Below are 21012 nucleotides of genomic sequence, written 5' to 3'. Positions count from 1 at the left end.
GCTGCTAAGCTTATTTGGATAGAACATATTTTATAAGCACATTTAATAAGATTCATGTGCACCAAGATCCTTCAACTTTGTACTTCTTAGGAGATTAGTTATTCAGGCTGGATAATATTGTCCTCTTCCTAGTTAATGCTAGGCCATCCATCAGGTTGTTAAAAGAGTGAAAGAACAGAACTCTGGAGAGCATCAGGACGTTTTCGAACCCATGTCCAAATGGCCAACCGAATGCTTGCAGTGAAGTCCGGAAATGGCTGTGCCTGGAGAACACTGCCTCGGTGGGCCAGAGGGAGGAGAACCCAGAAACCCACGGTTGACCAACCTATCAGCTTATCTTTGACGGCAGTTCCCAGAACCCCAGCACTGCAACTAGAAACAGACACTCACAGTGAACACACACACATTGTTTATTTGCTCCCTCTCTATGCCCCCGTGCCTGCGCCATCGGTACAGTGTTGAATGTGTAAAATCCAAGAAGCCTGAGAATATCCATTAAGTATCAATTATGATAGCAAGAGGGAGCAGCCTGAGGATTTTGAATGCCCTGGTGATAAAGTGTCTGTAACAATTAAGTCTGAGAGTTCAGGCTGACATTTTCAAGCTGACCGAGATAGAGAATTAACCCCAGTCGGTGCAACAGAGGCCGGCTAGTCTGTTTAGAACAAATCCCAGAAGGGACTGAATTTTCTTGGCAGAAAAATGAAAACCATTACTAATGTGCATTAACTTTCAGAGAACACAACACCATATCAGATAGAAAGCCTATTTTCATAAACACTTCCATCTCTGCCCCTTAGCCCCTTTTACCGACTGTCCACAATTTCCTACAAACCTGTGCAAAACTCTGAGAAAATTCCATTAAACATGCCCTTTAATATTCACCTTCAAGATTTACTTTTGAAAGGGCTGAGGACAGATGCTTTATGCAGTGGTTAGAGTCACGTACTGGAGATGCAAGTGGCTGCCAGCTATGCGGGGCCTTCAGACTAAAATTTCCAGTGTCAATCAGGCCCATGAAGACCTGGGACTCTAGCAAAGAAGTAAAAGATGCTCTTCCCAAGGAGATGCAGTTCTCTGCGGGTGCCACTCACCAATCAAACGTTCCCGACCCCTAACACGCAACCTACAGAGGGTGCTAGGCTGCACAATGCTTAACAGGCTTATTTCTGGGAATGATGGGGTGGGAGGTTAACTTTTACTTTTTATGCTCTTACCTCCTATTGGTTGGACTTCTGTTTACAATGATTCTCTTATTTATTACTCATAAATTTTCACTGTATATATATTCACACACACACACACAACTAAAAAGTAAAAGAGCAACACTTAAAAAAATAGTGCTGGGTTGTGGTTGAGGATTAACAAAGAAGTCTAAAATGTGGGCCTAGCTTTCAAGACTAATGTACACAAAACCACTGCAAACAGTTCAAGTCCGGAATGGAGCAGAAGTGCTGCGGGAACACAAAGGCAGGGTTGGCCATGGAGGGTTTGTGGAATGCTTACATTCTGTCCACGGCTCAGGGGAGTCCCGGGCCACACTGGAAAGGCTGGGGGGGCCCCAGCTGAAGTAGGCCTGGAAAGCAAGGCAGGGAAGTTGAAGACTTGATGTGGCAGGAAATAGGGAACCCTTAGAGGTTTGGGGACACAGGAGGGATGGGAGGAAGGCAGTGTTTCAGGGCTGAAACTCATCAACAAGTGTTCGGGAGAATCTGCACATGTGTGCGTGCACGCGCGCATGCGCGCGCGCGCATGTGTGTGTGTGTAAGCATGAGGCCAGGGCAGCCTGCCTGAGGCTGGAACAAGGGATACAGATAAGAACCAGCTGTTGGGGGAGGAAAGGACTGGTTGGTGGGAGGATGAGAGGTACGATAGGTTTGCCAAGACCATGTTATTACTAGCAAAGGAGATGCAGTCAGGGCACTGAATGCTTGACCCAAATCTGAGCCCTGCCCAAAGCTTTTGTGCATCAAGGGAGGGGAGGTGAGAGCATGATAAACCGTTGAACAGCTACTGAGAGGGCAGACTGTGGCGTGGCCCAATTCCCATCTTGCTCACATCACTAGAGCCTGAGCAGTGCCTGGTGTGGGCATAGGGGCTGGCACACTCCAGCCCTGGTCTCTTGCCTTTGTGAGTGCACACTCAGCAAGAATAAGCAAAGAGACATAGGAGTGAGGCAATTCTTGGGCTGCATTTCACAGGAAATCTGATTCCATCCAGAAAAGGCAGGCTTCCATGGCCCGCTCCCTTTCTCTTGGCTGGGAGGGCAGGCTGAATTTACCATAGCCACACAGATGACTCCTCCATTCCAGTCAGAGAGCTTAAAGTGAGTCTCTGAAAGAGCTCATGGACTCTTTGAATTCGAATTCTTTTTCCAAAGGGGCAATTGAAACGGTACCCCTTGGAGGAAGGTGTACTTCTGGGCTGGTCTCAGCTAGAAACCTCTCAGACAGAAGCAGGGCCTGCGGGATGTCTTAAGTCCTCTGAGGTGCTGTTGGCCCAGAACTTCCTCTTTATTGTGGTGCCAGGCCCTTCTGGAGCCTGCAGTCCTAGGATACGAGACAAGGAGGCTTCCTATCCACTGAGGTCCTCTCTTTCATACAGTGGCACAGAGCACCATGAACAGACGAAGATGGCAAAGAAAAAAATTGAGAGAGACATTTCTTTCTTGGGCTGTTCTGTCAGCCATCTCTAGCTATGCTTACTCTGTGCGTATAGCTGTATGATCTTTTCCCTCGTCTCCAATGCATAGGCTTTCTGTCACCATGTCCAGTGGACTGCTGACGCTTAATACTAAATCAGTGATGAAGTGCTTTTTTTTGGTTTGTTCGCTTGTTTTCCTCCAAAGAAGTTATCGGTGACACTTTTCATAATGGCCAGCAGAGGGCAGTGTGAGAACATAGCGGCTACAGATAAGCAGGTGGGTGGGTGGGCCTCTCCCTCTCCCACTACAGAGAAAAAGAAATCAAACCAGTATCAGAGAAGTCACGGAATGTTGGAGCAAGAAGGGCCCTTAGAGACCGTTCCATCCAGGCTCTATTTTATACACAGGGGGAAAAAGGAGGCCGAGAGAACGGGAAGGACTTGTTTAGGTCACGTAGCTAGTGAGGAACAGCATGGGACTCAAACTAGACCACCCGGTGCCAGTGTGTGGCTCTCTCCCTGTTTTCCAGTGGCAGATGTCCTGGGGGGTCCTTGAGGCTGCCCCCCCCTCACCCCAGGCCCGCCCCTGGGACTGTCCCCATCAGTAGGCTGCAGTAGCCAGATGCTCACACATCATTTCTCTCTTCCTAACTGATCATTTCACAGAACCAATCTGAAACATCATCACTGTTTGGACTGCTAGCAGAATTTCAATGGGCTTGGACCAATGCCCTGCCCTGATACATGTCATTTATTTTGGCAAATAGACCCAGACAGGGCAGAAGGGACTCCTCCAAGTCTTTCCAACAAGTTCTCCTGCCTCCATCTGCTTGGTATTTTAAATATGCACATCAGGGTCTAATTCTCAAGAGAGAGCTGGGACTTGAGCCTAAGGCCCAGGCTGGCTGCCTCCTGCTGACCACAGTGGGTTGGGGTCAGCGTGTAGTGGTTTTCTTTTAGATAATGCTTGGGACAACACTGGCTTTTTTTAAATATATATATACATTTATTTATTTATTTATTTTGGCCGTGTTGGGTCTTCGTTGCTGCGCACAGGCTTTCTCTAGTTGCAGCGAGCGGGGGCTACTCTTTGTTGAGGTACACGGGCTTCTCACCACGGTGGCTTCTCTTGTTGTGGGGCACAGGCTCTAGGTGCGTGGGCTTCAGTAGTTGCCACAGGCGGGCTCAGTAGTTGCGGCTCATGGGCTCAGTAGTTGTGGCTCGCGGGCTCTAGAGCGCAGGCTCAGTAGTTGTGGTGCACGGGCTTAGTTGCTCCGCGGCATGTGGGATCTTCCTGGACCAGGGCTCGAACCTGTGTCCCCTGCATTGGCAGGCGGATTCTTAACCACTGCACCACCAGGGAAGTCTCCACTGTGTAGTTTAATTTCACCTTCGATCAGACCACACCCGAGACCCAGCCCCAGATAACTGGGGTAGCTGACCCAGAAATGGGCCTGCATATAAAGTAGTACACATATGCAGAAATAGCACCTAAGAACCTTAACAGCACGTCTCCAACCAAGTAGAACTATGAAACTAAGAGGGGAATGACTTTTCATTACGAAGCCCATTTCTGCCTTTTTATCCCGCCCTCAAGGTTCCAGTGTCCTTGTCCCATAAAATTAAAATTTGTTCTTAAGGAAGAATCTGAAATTCATTCCCACTGAGGCATAAATGACTGACAACAACTTAGAGCTTTACTTCTCCCCAGGGGATTTGTATTTTAATGGAGAGCAAAGTGTTAAACTAGGGGATGCAAATGATATTTATGAAGCACAGAAGGGAAAAGCGGTGTGCACAGGCTTTCTTAAGGATCTGGCTATACTGAAGGAGGTGGTGGAGTGCTGTTAGGTGGTATAATGGTGCAGGGTCTGGAGAAGGACAGACCTGGAGTCAGATCTTAGTGCCATTTAATAGCTATGTGACCTTGGGCAAGTGACTTAACCACTCTGAGTTTCTCAGGGCTCCAAGAAATAATAGCTCTAGTGTAGGGTTATTGGGAGCATTTGAGTCAGTGAATGTAACATACCTGGTAGATAGCATGAATGTATCTGTTTCCTCTCTTCTTTAAGGCATGTTTATGGTAAAATGGAGAAGTTATAATTGGGTACTTAATGCTCCTTCTCTTAAGTATAAGTGAGCAATGCACAGACAACATTGTGAAACTCTCTTTGGGGCAGAGATGTGTGCCCAGGAATGAATGGGCACTCCACATCTGGGAGAGTATTTCCCCTCTTAGCACTGATGTCCTGGATTTCTTGGGCACTCAGTTCTTCAGGGTCTGCTCATTCTCCTCAAAGGGACCTCATCTACAAGCTAATGACTCCCCAGTCTGAACCTCCAGACCAGATTCCTCTTCTCAGTGTGTCAGATCCTTATAGCCAATGGCTTACTAGACCTCTCCACCTGGATATTCCAACTCAAACTCAACAAGACTAAAGCTGAACCCATCATCTTTTCCCCAGCCTCATTCCCCAAACCAGATCCTTCCTCCTGAGATAATGGAACTAACTCTGTAAATAGCAGTCCATCTACAAAGCTGATAAAGCCAAAAACCCAAGGGTCCTCCATGACCTCTCTCTTCCCCTCATCTTCTACATCCAATTCACCAGCAAGGACTGTCAATTCCACCTTGAAAATATAACTGAAACCTGTCCATTTTTCTCTGCCTCTATGGTCTTAGTTTAGGACTTCCTTGTCTCTCCCCTAGAGTGGCGCCACAGCCTCCCAATTGGTCTGTCATTCTTCAGTCTAGCTTTAGTCTCTCCCAGCATCCTGCCTCAGGACCTTTGTACATGCCTTTGTTCTCCTGGCTAGCTCCTATTTATCATTCAGGCTCCAACTAAGATATCAGCTCTTCCAGGTAAACTTTCATGATTACCCCCCTCCACAGAATGGGCTAGATTGTCTATTTGTGTCCATACCACCCCCCCAAGAGATTGAACTCCTTGAAGACAGGGCCTGTGTCTTACTTCCCACTGAATCACTTGTGCTAACTACAGTGCCTCATACACAGTGGGTGCTCAGTAAATGTTTGCTGAATGGAGAAATGAACGAATGAGTACACGCACCAAGAAGCCAGAGGGCCAGGTGTATCAGTATCTTCTTTGGAAGTCTGGATGGCTGCACTAGAGTACGAGCAAGAAACATCTGATCACAGAACAACAGAAAAGAGAGCTGCACCAGACTTAGACAATCATCCAGTTCAGGTTGGAGAAGTTGAAGCCCAGAAAGGGAAAGGGACTAACTCAAGTTCATACAGTATCACCTCTGGACACATCACAAGTGAAAGGGAGTGGATGGGACAGCAAGACCAGAGACAGGGAACCCAGTGAGGAGGTTGTGATCTCAGGGAGAGAAATAATGGTGACCTGAACTAGGTTCATGGCAGTGAAGACAGGGACAAGATGGATTTAAGAGATATTTCAGAGGCTAAAAATGATAGGACTTGATGCTAGATTGGAATTGGTGGGTAAGACAGGGAGGTGTGAAGGAGGACTCCCAAGTCTCTTGACTGGATGACCGAGTGGATCTCCTCATTGACATGAGGAAGCTTAGGGGAAGAAGTTTTGGGTGGAAGATGAGAGTTCACCTCTGGAGAGGTGGGGATTAAGATACCTTCGGACCATCTTGGGAGATGTTCAGCACCTGTTTCTGTCACTAGACTGGAAAGTCTGAGAGGGCAGGGAGCTCAACTGACTTTGTTTGCCCTGGTATCTCTGAGAGATGCAGTGTCTGGTGTGCAGTAGACCCTCAAAACATAATTGTGTGGGAAAGGCACAATTGTGGAATGAATGAAAATATAGAATTAAATATGCACGTGGGAATCCTTGAGAAGGCCACTTCCAAGTCTCATTAGGGGCAAAATGAGATTAAAAGACTCTGCTGCCATCCCGAAATATCCCTTGTGGACTTTCAGAAAAGGGGAGCAGAAATCCCTGACCTCCAGCCTAGGGACCAGGTGGCTTGAATTCTACAATTTGTCCCTACTTTTCAGCTGGAGTTCCCATCTCAGCTATGAGGCCAGGGTGGAGGGGGTGTAAGAACTTAACAGATTCTGGCCTAAGTAGCTGGGATCCCTCCCTAGCCATGAAATATGTGGTAAGAAGGAAACTAACGATGATACCCCCCAAGGGCAGATTACTTAAGAAACCTCAGAACACTATTCCTTTCACCATTCTTTTGGAGCATCACAATACACCTGTGAAGTAGGTGGAGGGCACCAAGCTACAAAGTGGTTAGCCAATGAGGCTTGCTAATTTCACACAGCTGGTCAGTGGCAGAGTGAATATCAGGGCCTCCCCATCAACTCTGTGCTCCTTCTATTGCGACAAACGGAAGCAGCCATCCGTACAGCCCTACAATCCACTCTCCTAGTAACAGCACTAATGGGCTAGTGCTGTCTGCAGAAGTAAATAAGGGAGAAATAACACCAGCAGGTGAAGAATAGGTCTAAAGTCGGCAGATAAAGACTCATATTATACAGATGTACAGATCCATTTTGTGGCCCAGGAAGCCCTGGTTCAGCTTGATAATGTTAGCAGCATCTACAATTTGCCAGCACAGCCAGTGACCCTTCCCATCTTCCAAAAAAAAAAAAAATAGGTGATTGGTGTCTACCAAAGAACAAACCCCCAAAATTCTGTGTCTGCCATAGCTGAGAAGCAGTATCAGAGTCTCGCCCTCAACACCCAAATGAAAACACATTTATTTTCTAGTTCTTAAGCTATAATCAGTGTTTGAAGCAGCCAGCCCAGGCATGAAGACATGAATCTACATGTTTTGTTTGCAAAGACACACACACCCATCCCATTGGCTGTTGTCAGCATGTTTAAATTTTTGGAAAGACACCTCCCAGAGTGCTAACATTTAACTCTTGTTAGGCAAGGCTTTGCAGCCCTCCCTTCTACCTGTTTATTCACATTTCTCTTCTAAAACATAATAATAACCTTCTTTTCACCAAACACATAACATACTAAGTGCCGTCTCATTTAACCTGTCTCCTTTAATCCTCTAAACAGCCCTAACAGGTGGGTATTAGATGCATCTTACAGATGAGGAAACTGAAATATAGACAGGGTAAGGAATTTGCTTGAATTCACACAGTAAGCAACTGGTGAAGCCAATTTTGGTGATACCAAATCCTCTGCTTCTTCTACCAAGCTTATATTGCCTCTCTGCATTGAATAATGCTCTGAAAGTATTAATAGAAACACAAACCCACTTGAAGAGGGGCAGTGAGAGCTACTGTGGGCAGAAAATATTTTCATTTTCATTGATACTGGAACAATTTATCTCAATTTTCCCAATCTTTTCACTGGAACAGGTACCATTTAATAGAAACTCGCTTAACAGAATTAAGTCATAAAAGGCACTTCAAGGGATAGCACATCCTAGACCTTAAAAAGATGGAAGGTTCCTTCTTGTTCCACAATTAAAGTGGCCTTATTGATTGGTCTGTGGGCAATGGACAGTCTACTAGGTTCTCGTAGACAAATTCTGATGTGCTACGAGTTCCTAATGCTAGAATATTCAATTAGGGGTGGAAGGGGGAATACAGGCACAGTGTACTAATTTGATGATCATCGTGGTGAGCAGAAATTGGTAATTTTGTCTTTAAACATGTCGTATTTTCCCTTGCTCTTGGGAAATGCTAATAATTGTTAAAATAGGATGAAGCAGAGATGTCTGCTAGATAGAGGCAAATAAGTTGATGAAGAATTTTCAGGTCTCCCTTTTCTCTATAACATGTTCTTAAAACTACATCAGAAACCAGAAAAATCTCTTCTTTTGTGATAACAGTATAAATGGGATGGTCAAGAACCCCAAATCAAATGAAACTGGAAATATGACCAATAGTTGGCCACAAAAATAAAAACAGAACAACCAAACACCTCTGTAACCATTACAAATGGTTGAATGAGTCCCCGTAGCCCTTCAAATGCACATGCAGACTATACAAAGAGCCCCACTGTACTATAAAGTGTGTGCTGAGATTCCAGACTGCATGAGAAAATAAATACAGTTCTATCTACTTAGGATGAATTTAACCTAAAACTAATACACACGTTGGAAAAATTTGAAATACTTAACTTACCATAATTTTGTTTTCGTTAGAATTTGAAGGGCAACTTGTGTATGATTTGATGGCACAAGTCTCTAAAGAAAGCCTTCTAGTAAACAGAAAATTTGCCTGTTTAAAGCAGAATCATAGGATTAAGTTTCTATTTCCTGCCCTCACTTTCTGACTGTGTGATCTTGAGAAAGCCAATTCATCTCTCGGCCTTAGTTTTCTCATCAGCAAAATGGGGATATTACTTGCCCTGCCTATTTCCTGAATTGCTTTGAGCATCAGTTGAGACAATGTATGTGAAAAGGGGTTGAGGGTTCATTCCATGGACTAAGCTTTGCTTTGGGGGAAAAAAAGCCCTAGTAACCAAACTCCCAGTGTTCAAAAACCCGTTTGCTGGGCTCATAGGGCTGTAAGCTCTTAAATAAATACAGGCTCACGAGGAGGAGATTTCAATAGACAAAAAATTGAATGAAACAAGGAGCAGAATGTAAAGCTGTGAAAGGTAGGAGCAAATTAACCGTCCAGCACAGGGTTGTCATTATAGTTTAGAAAGAATGTGGACCTACCCTCTTATCCTATTATTGTAGTTTAAAAATATGTGGTTTACAATGTTCATTGCAGCTCTATTTACAATAGCCAGGACATGGAAGCAACCTAAGTGTCCATAGACAGATGAATGGATAAACAAGATGTGGCACATATATACAATGGAATATTACTCAGCCATAAAAAGAAATGAAATTGAGTTATTTGTAGTGAGGTGGATGGACCTAGAGTCTGTCATACAGAGTGAAGTAAGTCAGAAAGAGAAAAACAAATACCGTATGCTAACAAATATATGTGGAATCTAAAAAAAAAAAAGGTCATGAAGAACCTAGGGGCAGGACAGGAATAAAGACTCAGACCTACTAGAGAATGGACTTGAGGACACGGGGAGGGGGAAGGGTAAGCTGGGACAAATTGAGAGAGTGGCATGTACATATATACACTCCCAAATGTAAAACTGATAGCTAGTGGGAAGCAGCCGCATAGCACGGGGAGATCAGCTTGGTGCTTTGTGACCACCTAGAGGGGTGGGATAGGGAGGGTGGGAGGGAGGGAGGGAGACGCAAGAGGGAAGAGATATGGGAACATATGTATATGTATAGCTGATTCACTTTGTTATAAAGCAGAAACTAACACACCATTGTAAAGCAATTATACTCCAACATAAATAAATAAATAAATAAATAAATAAATAAATAAATAAATAAATGTGGTTTATTTTAAAACACATGGTTTAATTACAACCTGGAGCCAATCTTTTTTTTTTTTGTTTTCTTTTTTCTAGCAAAACATAGCCATGGTTTTATAATGAAAAAATCAAAGTGAAACAGGTCTTGCCAGAAATTCACTTCACAGCAATTTTTGCTGTAGTGTACCTACTCCATTAGAAAAGGGATATTGTGGCATTTTTCTCTGACATAATAAATTACCCATCATTGATATACCACACAGCCTTTGGTCCAATACTGAGCTGGTGTGAGCTGATTGCTTCTGGACCACTGTTGGCTTCCCCAAGTCTCTGGTGAGAAGCCCTCAAGTTTTGGGGGTGCAAGGTAACAGAGAGTAACCAATTACTGCTCCTTAAACAGAAGGAGAAAAAGGAGGATAGGATCAAAGAAATCTGCTAGGACCCCATTGTCAAAGAACTCAGGGAGCTCTGAAAGGGGAGGGGAGGGCAGGGGAGCGAGAGGAACAACTTACTCATATAGTCTCCCTGCTGTTCTCCTACAGGCCCACACTCCTGCATTCATTTAGAACCAGAGGAGCATTCATTTCCACACCCATGCAGATAAAGAGATAGGCATTCCAACCCCAATACACATGCCCACAGGCACAGGAGTCTGCTAAAATGGTAGGGCTTGCTGGTACTCTGGCTTAGCCTACCCTACACCTCCCAGCCTGCCCTGGATTTGAATTCAAGAAGATGGGATGACTTACAGCTCCCCCTGCCGGCTGTATGCAGTAGTCCCTATGGACCAGTCCAGTCATCTGCACAGAGGTGAACAGGCCAAAAAGGAGAGGGAAAGGGGGTCTAGAGGGCGAGAAGCTCCACATTTCTGATATATTTTCCTTTTACGTGGTGGACAATGGGAAGCTGAGATGAAATCAAGCTCTGTGTGCAACAGGAAAGATGGGCTGTGCTGGCGGAGGCTGCTGCGGTATAGGTGACAAGTAGAAGCTCCAGAGCTATTAGTGGCATCAGAAACAAGCTACAATCTTGCTTTGGAGAGGCGCTTCAGATTTCAATTGTGTTTGCACATCCACGACTCCATTGAATGTTCAGAATATCCCCATCCTCAAAGTACTAGAGAAGTAATTGAGCCCAGAAGTGAATTAACTTGCCCGTGGCCACACAGCTTCTGAGCAGCAGAGCCAGACCTTCTTAGTCCCAGTCTGGTGCTTTTTCTGCTACTCCCTTTATAAAGAGACAGGTCAATTCTGGGTCCCAAATTCCCAAAAAATGTCATGTAACTCCACCCAAAGCCCTGGATCTGGAGCTTATTGAATCCTTTTGACTCTTCCCTTCATCCGTCTTGCTGCCCATTGGCACACTTATTAACCAATTAAGTAGATGCACAAAGGACAGAGAACTCAAGTCAATCTACATCGTCCCTTCATAACTCATCAACTGAGAAAACAGTTGTGGAGAGCCTACTGTGCGCCAGCCATGGTGCCACATGTTGGGAGCACATAGATGAAAGTAACACAGTCCCTGCCCTTGAGGCGCTCTCAGTCCAGGTCAGAGAGACTAGTTATGTACACACATCAATATACCATAAGGCAGAGGAAGGCAGAAGGGATAGGATTCTGAACCCAAGGGCCGTCGATAGATCTGTCTTGAAGATAGAGGAGCACATTTTATCCCTCCAAACTAGAGAGTGGAGAAGGATGCATGAAGAAAAGGAGCCAGGAGATGAGTTTTGGTAAGAAAGAGGGAAGTAGAGAAAGTCCATTTCAACTTGACCTCAGTTTTCTCAATAAATGTAGGAAGTGAGGTTGCAGGTAGAGAGTGAGGATATTTGAGGTTGAAGACAACTGGCAAAGGGCGGGGAGGAGATGCTGTGGAGGCCATGGCAGGAAGTCAATTGTTAGAAAAGTGTGAAGGGCTGCCAAGCAGCTCTGAGGGCTCTGTGGACACTAGAGAACGTACTTTTGTTGGGGAAGCTTCCTCAAACTGTACTTGGCAGCCCTGGCAAAGCAGGTAGCGGGGTTTTCCAGGGTTGGATGCTGGCACATACATCAGAAGTACTGGGGGTGAGGGAGACGGGTGGGTCCAACAGGAGGATATGAAAGCCCTGTTGACACAGCTGATCTTGGGGGCCAGGCTGGAGAGTGAGCCAGAGGGGAGCTAGTCATTCCTGATAAACAGATGACTTCCTAGACCATTTGGGCCTGGCTCAAAGGGAGAAGGCTGGACTAGCTATAGCTAGGAACTATGCACATCATTTAGTACTTGAGTCAAGGCTGTCAAGACAAATCTGGAGTCAGAGAGAACAACCTGGTGATCCAGATGTGGAGAAATCCACCAGACCATTAGCGATGTCACGCCACATCTACACGACCTTGGTGTAGTATCCAATTCAAAGGGAGATGGTTTGGGCTGATGCAAAGATAATGGTGCCAATGCCCAGGGCAGAGTCAATGGCATGTGTGGGTTGGGAAGCAGGTAGCTCCCATGTTCACAGTTCACTGAAGACATGTTTTGTCTGAGTTCTTGGTCCTCTATACCTTCTCCACTGCCACAGTGTCATTTACATTTTTGTTATACTTCACTCTGCCCAACTATTCCCTTAGAGATAGGAGAAATGCAAGCACTTTAAACAGCTTAAAACAATAATCTGGTTCCCAGAGAAAGCAGAGTTAGGGATAAATCAGGAGAGGATCCTGAGAGGAATCCAGGTGGAAAATTGGGGAGGGAGGAAGCAGCAGCTGGAAAAGAAAGCAAAAGGAGCCAAACCCTAGGACCTGGGGGACAAAAGATATGAAAACGGAGCTGGCCTGTCCAGGGGCCTGGCCCGGGGAGGTTATCTGGGCAAGAGGCCCCATGGCCCCCCCTTACCTCTCCATCCATCACCACTTTTTTCATTCTCTGGTTTTATGAGGATTTTAAAAGCTTTTAAATCTGGTGCTGGCAATCTTTCAGAAAAAGTTAACAGAGAATTCTGAAGAGATAAAGTCCCCGGTGAAGCCTGTAGCCAAGAGTAGCAACAATTGCCCCCTAAAGCTGAGTGGTAAACAGACCTTCAAGTGCTTTCCCCTTCAAGGCTTTGAGTGCTGCAGGTCCTTTGGCCTAAGAACCTAGCAGCTAATCACTTCTCTCAACTTGCTGACTGACAAAGAGAGGTTTCTTTGTTAGTCTAGTTTCAACCAGTCTCTGGAACCCAGCATAAGGAAAAAAAGAGTGAGGAGGTGTAAAAGGGGGGCAGGGGAAAGCTCTAGTAAGTCATCTGGGAGAGGGACGCTCTCCCAAAGGCAAAACAAAGAAGCATGATTAGGGGAAAGGTGGAAATCAAGGTACAGCAAGGCTAGCTTTCAATGAGCATGGCCAGGTAGGCTGCTCCAGGGCTCAGAGGAACCCTCCTATCCCTTGAGACCCTACTCCTGTTAACTACCCTCTCTTCCCTTTCTATCTTCTAGACTGGTTGCTTTCTGTTGGTCTTCAAGATGTGCTCTCATCTGCTTGATGCTAAAAAAATAAAGAAAAATCTTTCCTCTGCTGCTCTGACCACTCCATCTCTCCATCACCCTTCCAGAACAAACCTCTTGATAGACATCACTCATTGCCGCCACTCTTCCTCTCCTACCACTCTCCCCACCCCCAGGCCATCTGGGCCGACCAACTCTTCTGTCTCGAAAGTCCTCTCTGGAAAGTAACCAGTGATCCCTGCTAAATTCGAATCCCATAGGCCTTCTCTGCAGCTTTTGTCATTGCTAAGCACTCGTTTCCCTTCTGAAACCCTCTCCTTGGCTTTCATTGCTCTATACGCTGGACTCTCTAGTCTTTTATCATGTCGCCATCTTCTTTACTGGTCCCTTCTATTCTGCCCAGAGGCTCTTGCCTGTCTCTTGGTGATTTCATCCACCACCTACAGCTTCTACCACCTCCTCTATAAAGATGAAGCATCACTCTAATTTATTTCTCAGGTCCTGTCAATTTCCCAAGTCCATGTCCACGGCACTATTATTGGTCCCCTTAGGGACCAATACCAAAGCTTATCTCAGTCCCTCATTAGCTCTCCCGTGGATAATGACAATAGCCTCTGGAGTCCTCTCTGTGTCCAGTCAAACATTGCCACAATCTAACACTCTGGACAGTAATCTTCCTAAGTCTGATCCTATTGCTCCTCCGCTCAAAACTGTAAATCACTCCCCATTACTTTCACAGCTAAATCCGTACTCCTTAACTGGGCATTGATGGCCCTTCATTCAGTTCCCACCTGTTTTTGCAGGCTTATTTTCCCCCTTAACACCCTTACCTGCCCTAGACTCCAAGTATAACAGTCTCCTCGCTGATTCTTAAATCCACACTGTACTCTCTCTCACCCCTGGGCTTCCAACCAAGAGGTTTCCTTGCCAAAAATACCCTTCTCTTCCAGAACTCTCTACCAAGGTTGTAACCATCCTTCAAAGTTCAACTCAAATCTGACCTCTTCCAAAAAGACTTCTCGTATTTCCCTGCTTGGAGTTAACGTCTCCTTTTTCTAACACTTGGAACAACTTTTTTTGGTTTGGAATTCAGCTATAGAGAGCTGGATTAGTCACACCCCTCAGTTCATGGCAAAATAGAATCATTAGTCCATATAAGGCCCCTCCTTTTATTTTTAAATTTTCCTTCATCCAAATCTCCACTCTCATTCTTGTCCCCTCACAGGAAATTTCTCAAATGTATTTGATGTCAGTCCAAGATATCCATCTATATCTAGATCTACACCTACACCTACGTGTACATCACCTACATCCACATCTATATCTGTCTCCTACCTTTGGTGTGTATGTGTTTTTTTTTTTTTTTTTTTTTTTGCGGTACATGGGCCTCTCACTCTTGTGGCCTCTCCTGTCGTGGAGCACAGGCTCCGGACGCACAGGCTCAGCAGCCATGGCTCACGGGCCCAGCCACTCTGTGGCATGTGGGATCCTCCCGGACTGGGGCACGAACCCATGTCCCCTGCATCAGCAGGTGGACTCTCAACCACTGTGCCATGAGGGAAGCCCTGTATGTGTGTATTTAAATTCAAGCAAATGTCACTGGGCTATATAGAGATCATTCTATTTCTCCTTTCATGAGAATGTTTTTAAGATCTATGTTGGTATTTGCTCCTAATCCTTGTTAGTATGCATAGTATGCATTCAGCTTGCTTTCTATGTATATTCCCTCACTGATGGACAACCTAGTTTGCAGCCAATCCCTTAACACAAATGATTCTGTGATAAACAAATGATTCTATGATAAATATCTTCATAAGGGTTCCATTTTAGAACTATGGAGAAGTTGGCCAGGATATATACTCAGGAGTGAGGTTGCTGGGTTGTAGGAATATATACATAGCTACCATCAAAAAGTGCCACCATATTGCTCTTCAAAAAGCTATTCCAGTTTACACTCCCACCAGCAATGCAAGAGAATTCCTTTCGCCCCCCACATGCTCACAAACGTTTGGTGTTATCCGACTTTTTAATTTTTGTCAATTGGATGAGTACAACTTGTTCTCTGTTATTTTAATTTGCATTTCTCTGAATACTAGAGAGATCGATCATCTCTTCATATGCCTGTTAGCCAATACAGTTTTCCCTTCTGTGAGCTGTCCATACTGTAAATGTGCTTTGCCCATTTGTCTATTGTGTTTTCTGCCTTTTTCTTGATAAGTTACCAGAGTCCTCCGGACATTCTAGATATCAATGCCTTGTCAGTTTTAGACATTGCAAATACCTTCAAGTCTATCATCTGTCTGTTAACTTTGTCTATGGTGTCCTTTCATTGAATTGAAAATCTTAGGTTTGTTGTAGTAAAATTCATGACTTTTTTGACCTTATGTTTTGGACTTTGGGGTCTTAATTATGAAGTCCTATACCATTTCAAACTATAAAGAAATTGTACATTTATAGTTTTACCTTTCACATTTAGGCTTCTAATCGACTTGGAAGTCACCTTGGTAGGTGATGTGAAGTAGTGACGCAACTTCATTTTTCTCCATATAGCAGTGCTTCTCAATCTTTTCGATGTCATGGCATAGAGAGTATATGGTAGTATGTGCCAAGCATAATGTGATAAATGGATGGGGCTGCTTATAGCCAGAGATGGAGGCCACTGGAGCTCTGGCCACTTTAGGTCCTGCCTGGCCATCCTAAGGGTCAAGGGGATCAATAGCTCTACACCTCTATAACCCATTTGTGGCTTTCAGTATGACACACTGATTGGCAAGTTTTGCCACATGGTGACCCACTCCTTCCAATACCAAACGATCCATCCTTCCCTTGCTGCGAAATTGCGTTGTACTTATTATCATCTGTTTCTGTGCTCTATGTTCTATTCCTATGGTTTATTGACAGTCCTACAGTTTATGATGATGATGATGATGATGATGATGTCTCAAACTGTAGAAGAGCACGTCTCTCATCTGTTCTTTTTCAAAATTGACTTAGATATTCATAGACATTTATTTTTCTATATACATCTTAGAATAAGTTTTTCAAGTTACTTAAAACATCCTGCTGGTATTTTGATGGGAATGGCACTGAATTGATAGATTTGGGGAAAATTGACATCTTTACAATGATAAGTCATCCCATCTGCCAACACGGTATATCCCACCATTTATTCAGGTCATTTATGTTTCATTAATGGAATTCAAAATTTTTATCTGGAAAATGTCTGATATACTTTTTGTTAGGTGAACTACTAACAAAAAATGTTACAGGTTTTCTTTTTGTTGTTATTGTGAATGGTAATTTTCCATACAGAACTTTGTACCTCTACTGTATATTCAGAGTGTGCATTGAACAACTAGAATTCTATGTCTAAGGGTCTGTTTCTCTAACCAGACTTGGAGCATCTAAAAATGGGACTTTGCTTCACCTTTTTTTCCACTACTGTGCTTTGCCATAGTAGGTGCTCACTTAATATTGGTTGAACTGAATTGAGGGGTCTGTGAAGTACTGCAGAATGTTTTAGAAACTACCATCCATGTAATTTTCTGACACAAATGCCATGTGATTCTCATTTAAAAATAAATAGCTATGTTACTTCAAATTAGGTATTGGAAGAAAGAGAGGGAAGGAGAAAAAGAGATTAACTAATGCAGAGATTTTTTTAAAATTAATTTTTGTTGGAGTATAGTTGCTTTATAATGTTGTGTTAGTTTCTACTGTACAGCAAAGTGAATCAGCTATATGTATACATATATCCCCTCTTTTTTGGATTTCCTTCCCATTTAGGTCACCACAGAGCACTGAGTAGAGTTCCCTGAGCTATACAGTACGTTCTCATTAGTTATCTATTTTATACATAGTATCAATAGTGTATATATGTCAATCCCAATCTCCCAATTCATCCCACCCTCACCCCCTTTCCCCCCTTGCTGTCCATACATTTGTTCTCTACATCTGTGTCTCTATTTCTGCTTTGCAAATAAGGTCATCTATACCATTTTTCTAGATTCCACACATATGTATTAATATATGATATTTGTTTCTCTTAATGTGGAATTTTGAGTTTTGAACCATGTTATTGTTTTGCCTATCCCAAAATTATATTAAATTATGAAAGGTGGAGGGGGAAGGATCTCTGAAATTGAATATAAACAATAATAAATGAGTAATTGTGGTGGGTAATAAATGGGAGGGGACATATGGGGGACTTCTGGGGTGAGGATGATGTTTTATATTTTTATCTGATTGTTAACATGGGTGTGTTAACTTTGTAAAAATTCTTTGCGCTGTACACTTATGATTTGACTACAGTGTATATTAAATGTAATTTAAAATTGGTTGTAGTATATATAATATATAATTTAAAAGCTGTGAAAAATAAAAGTGAGACATGATAGGAGGTTCACATGTAATATAAATGCATATAAAACACAATATAGTATCTGCACATAAATAATAACACCCAGCATTCACTGTCAGGCCTGTGCTAAGCACCTCATAAGGATGCTCTCATTTAATGCTCAGAAAGTCTTATGAAGGAGGTACCATTATCATCCACACTTTCTATATAAGGAAAATGAGACAAAGAGAGGTTAAATAACTAGCCATAGTCATACAGTTGGAAAGTGGGAGAAGCCCTATTCAAATTCAGGCTTCCACACTCTTAACTATTATGCTGAACTGACATTCAGCAAATAGTACTATTAAGAGCATCTGTGAGATACATAGAAATAATGAATTAACTTTTTACAGCTTGGAGCCCTGAAGAAAAAGTGCCCTCTGACCAAGTTATTTGCAGAGGACCATATCATGGTGAGGGGTGCTCTGTTGACCCTCAGCTGCCATCATTTCTAAGGGGCTTGACCTGAAAGCTCTGGAGAAGAAAAGGATTCTAGCTCTTGTTGTCTTCTGTCAGATTGCTCTACTGGTCTTTCCTACATCCTTTCCAAAATGACGCATCAGACTAGAAACAATTTTTAATATTTTAGTAACCTGTTTTGGGGAATAATCTTAGATCTACAGAGAAGTTGCCAGGGTAGCAAAGAGTTCTCATATACTCCACACATCCATCACCTGATTTCCCCTAATGTTCACATCTTACATAACTATTGTACATTTATCACAACCAAGAAATTAACATTGATATGAGACTGTTAACAAAACTCCATTCTTCATTCAGATTTCATCAGTTTTTATCCTAATGCCCTTTTTCTGTCCCAGGATCCAAACCAAGACACATCACTGCATTTAGTAAAATGCATTATTTTTTAAAATTGTGGTAAAATGCATGACATAAAGATGTACCATTTCAACCAATTTTGTGTACAGTTCTGCGGCATTAAGTACATTCACGTTGCTGTGCAAACATCGCGACCAACCATCTCTAGAACTTCTTCATCTTCCCCAACTGAAACTAGTAAAATGCATTTTTACAACAACAAAGAAAACCTTATTGCCCAGAGTAGCTGACATCAAAGAAAAACAATACCACCATGCAATTAATGACGAGGCTGTAACAAGACCAGACAAAGAGGTTGATTTTTGTGGAAACCATGGAAACCACTAAGTATGAGCAGTACATATAGGAAACATCTAGATTGGGTTAGTGGTATGCCCTCTTAATAATCAAAACCTTTGGCAATAATAAGCTGAACAAGCCAACTGGGTGAAATTCATAGCCTGAAAAAGAAGCTGCAAATGGTTTTGAGACAAGATAATTCTGTGAAACTGATCCAATAGCAAAAACATCACCAGGAAGAAAGAGGGGACTGCACTCCTGTTTTCAGAAGAGAACCTCAAACTGGTCACTTCACTCACATTGTTGGCAGTTACCCAGCAATGCGCATGGCACCTGAGTGAGTGATCAGACCCCAACAGACCACCTCGTACTCTGTACCATGCAGCAATTGTCTGAAGACTGCCCAGCCAACCATCTGGTATTGGAGATAATCCTATAGTTTGTAAAGGGCTCACATAGCTATTGTTGCAAATATTTGACTGCATAAGGAAGGAGGAAGATGCTCTAGAGTAGAAACGTGTTAGATGCTCTCAATCAGTGCTTCTGAAAATGTACCGTGCATACGGATTACCTGGGCATCCTGTTCAAATTCAGGTTCTGGTTCCGGAGGTCAGAGGTAAGACCCAAGATGCTGCTTTTCTAACAAGCTCCCAGGTGATGTTGATGCTACTGATCTGTGGGCTGCTCTAAATTAGTAGTTCTCAGCTTGGCTGCATATTGGAATTACCTGGAGGGCTTTAAGAACTACTGATGCCTGGGTCTCATTCTCAGGCAGTCTGATCTAATTAATTGGTTTAGGGTATCCAGTGGGCTGAATTGCGTTCTCCTAAAATTCATAATGAAGCCTACACGCCCACCCCCCCATAATTATACTGGAGAAACAGGCTTAAGGAGGTGATTAAAGTTAAACGAGGTCATAAGGATGGAGCCCTGATCAGAAAGAACTGGTGCCCTTATAAGAAGAGGAGACACCAGAGTTCTCTCTCCACCATGTGAGGACACAGTGAGAAGGTGGCCATCTGCAAGCCAGGAAGAGAGCTCTCACCAAAACCCAACCATGCTGGCTCCCCGATCTTGGACTTCCAGCCTCCAGAACTGTAATCAAATTTCTGTTGTTGAAGCCACAGCAATGATATTTTATTATGATAGCCCAAGCTAAGACAGGGTGTGGCCTGGCCATTGGGAGTTGAAAAAGCTCCCCACATGATTCTAATGTGCAACCAAAGCTGGGAGCCTCTGCTTTACATAGTAGTTGAAGTGAATGCAGTGTCAAAGTTGCATCACCCTTGCACCTGTGTGAACACAAAAGCTACCACATGTGTTTGGAGAAACATCAATCTACATCACCGCTTCATCGCAGGATAGACACGAGCCCCCTTCCTGCTCAAACAACTTAGTCCTATCCATCAAACACATGAATGTCCTCCCCCAAAGTTGGGGCAGCTTATGTGACATTTAATGAAATGACAGCTGTCATATTTTCTCTTTTAGTTCTCTTCAGAAGAACGGCAAAGTTATGATCTGTATTTTCTCTTTGTGGACTTAACTAAGACATGTGATCCCCTTATCTGAGTGGGCCTACGGGAAGCCCTGTGAAAAATGGGCTCTTCAGATGTGTTCATCAACGTTTTTTGCTTCCTTCATGGGAGAATGAGAAGTGAGGTATCAAACACTCTTCTCTGATTACACCAAACAGGGCTCCGTTGCCACAATGTGTTATTCAGTGTTCACTTTTAAGCAACATTCTCAGAGTTATAGTGCTTAGAATCAACATTGAGTTTGGTCAGAGAAGATTTAATTTGAAAGAATTTTACAGCAAAATCAAAGGGTTGAGAGAATCAGAGTCTCTTGTTGGTCATCGTTGTATCGTTGGTCACTGATCATAAAAACATGCAACTGTGAGTTCAGTTTGCTTAGGCTCTGCTTCTCTTTGAGCTGTCCAGTAATGCCACAATTCCTCAAGTCCCAGACCCAGGGCACCTGGAAACACACACCTGAGCATCTGACCTGCCGAATGGCATAGCTATTGACCAACTGATCTACAGGGTAGCCCCTAATAATGGAACTTGCACTGTTGTGAGGGTTT

The 21012-nt window shown here is 43.6% G+C and overlaps 1 protein-coding gene across 1 annotated transcript in view; it reads right to left on the bottom strand.

The window, feature by feature from the left end:
- The window catches only part of COL4A6 (collagen type IV alpha 6 chain), a gene marked incomplete at its 5' end in the record, with an annotated part of 288532 nt that overhangs the window by 70179 nt on the left and 197341 nt on the right, over positions 1 to 21012 (bottom strand). The gene's annotated exons all lie outside the window — the stretch shown is intronic.

Source organism: Mesoplodon bidens (assembly GCF_964165515.1).
Source record: "Mesoplodon bidens genome assembly, chromosome: X".
NCBI classification, from domain to species: domain Eukaryota; kingdom Metazoa; phylum Chordata; class Mammalia; order Artiodactyla; family Ziphiidae; genus Mesoplodon; species Mesoplodon bidens.
Note: the sequence above shows the minus strand (reverse complement) of the source record. Positions and strands in the feature narration are given on the sequence as shown.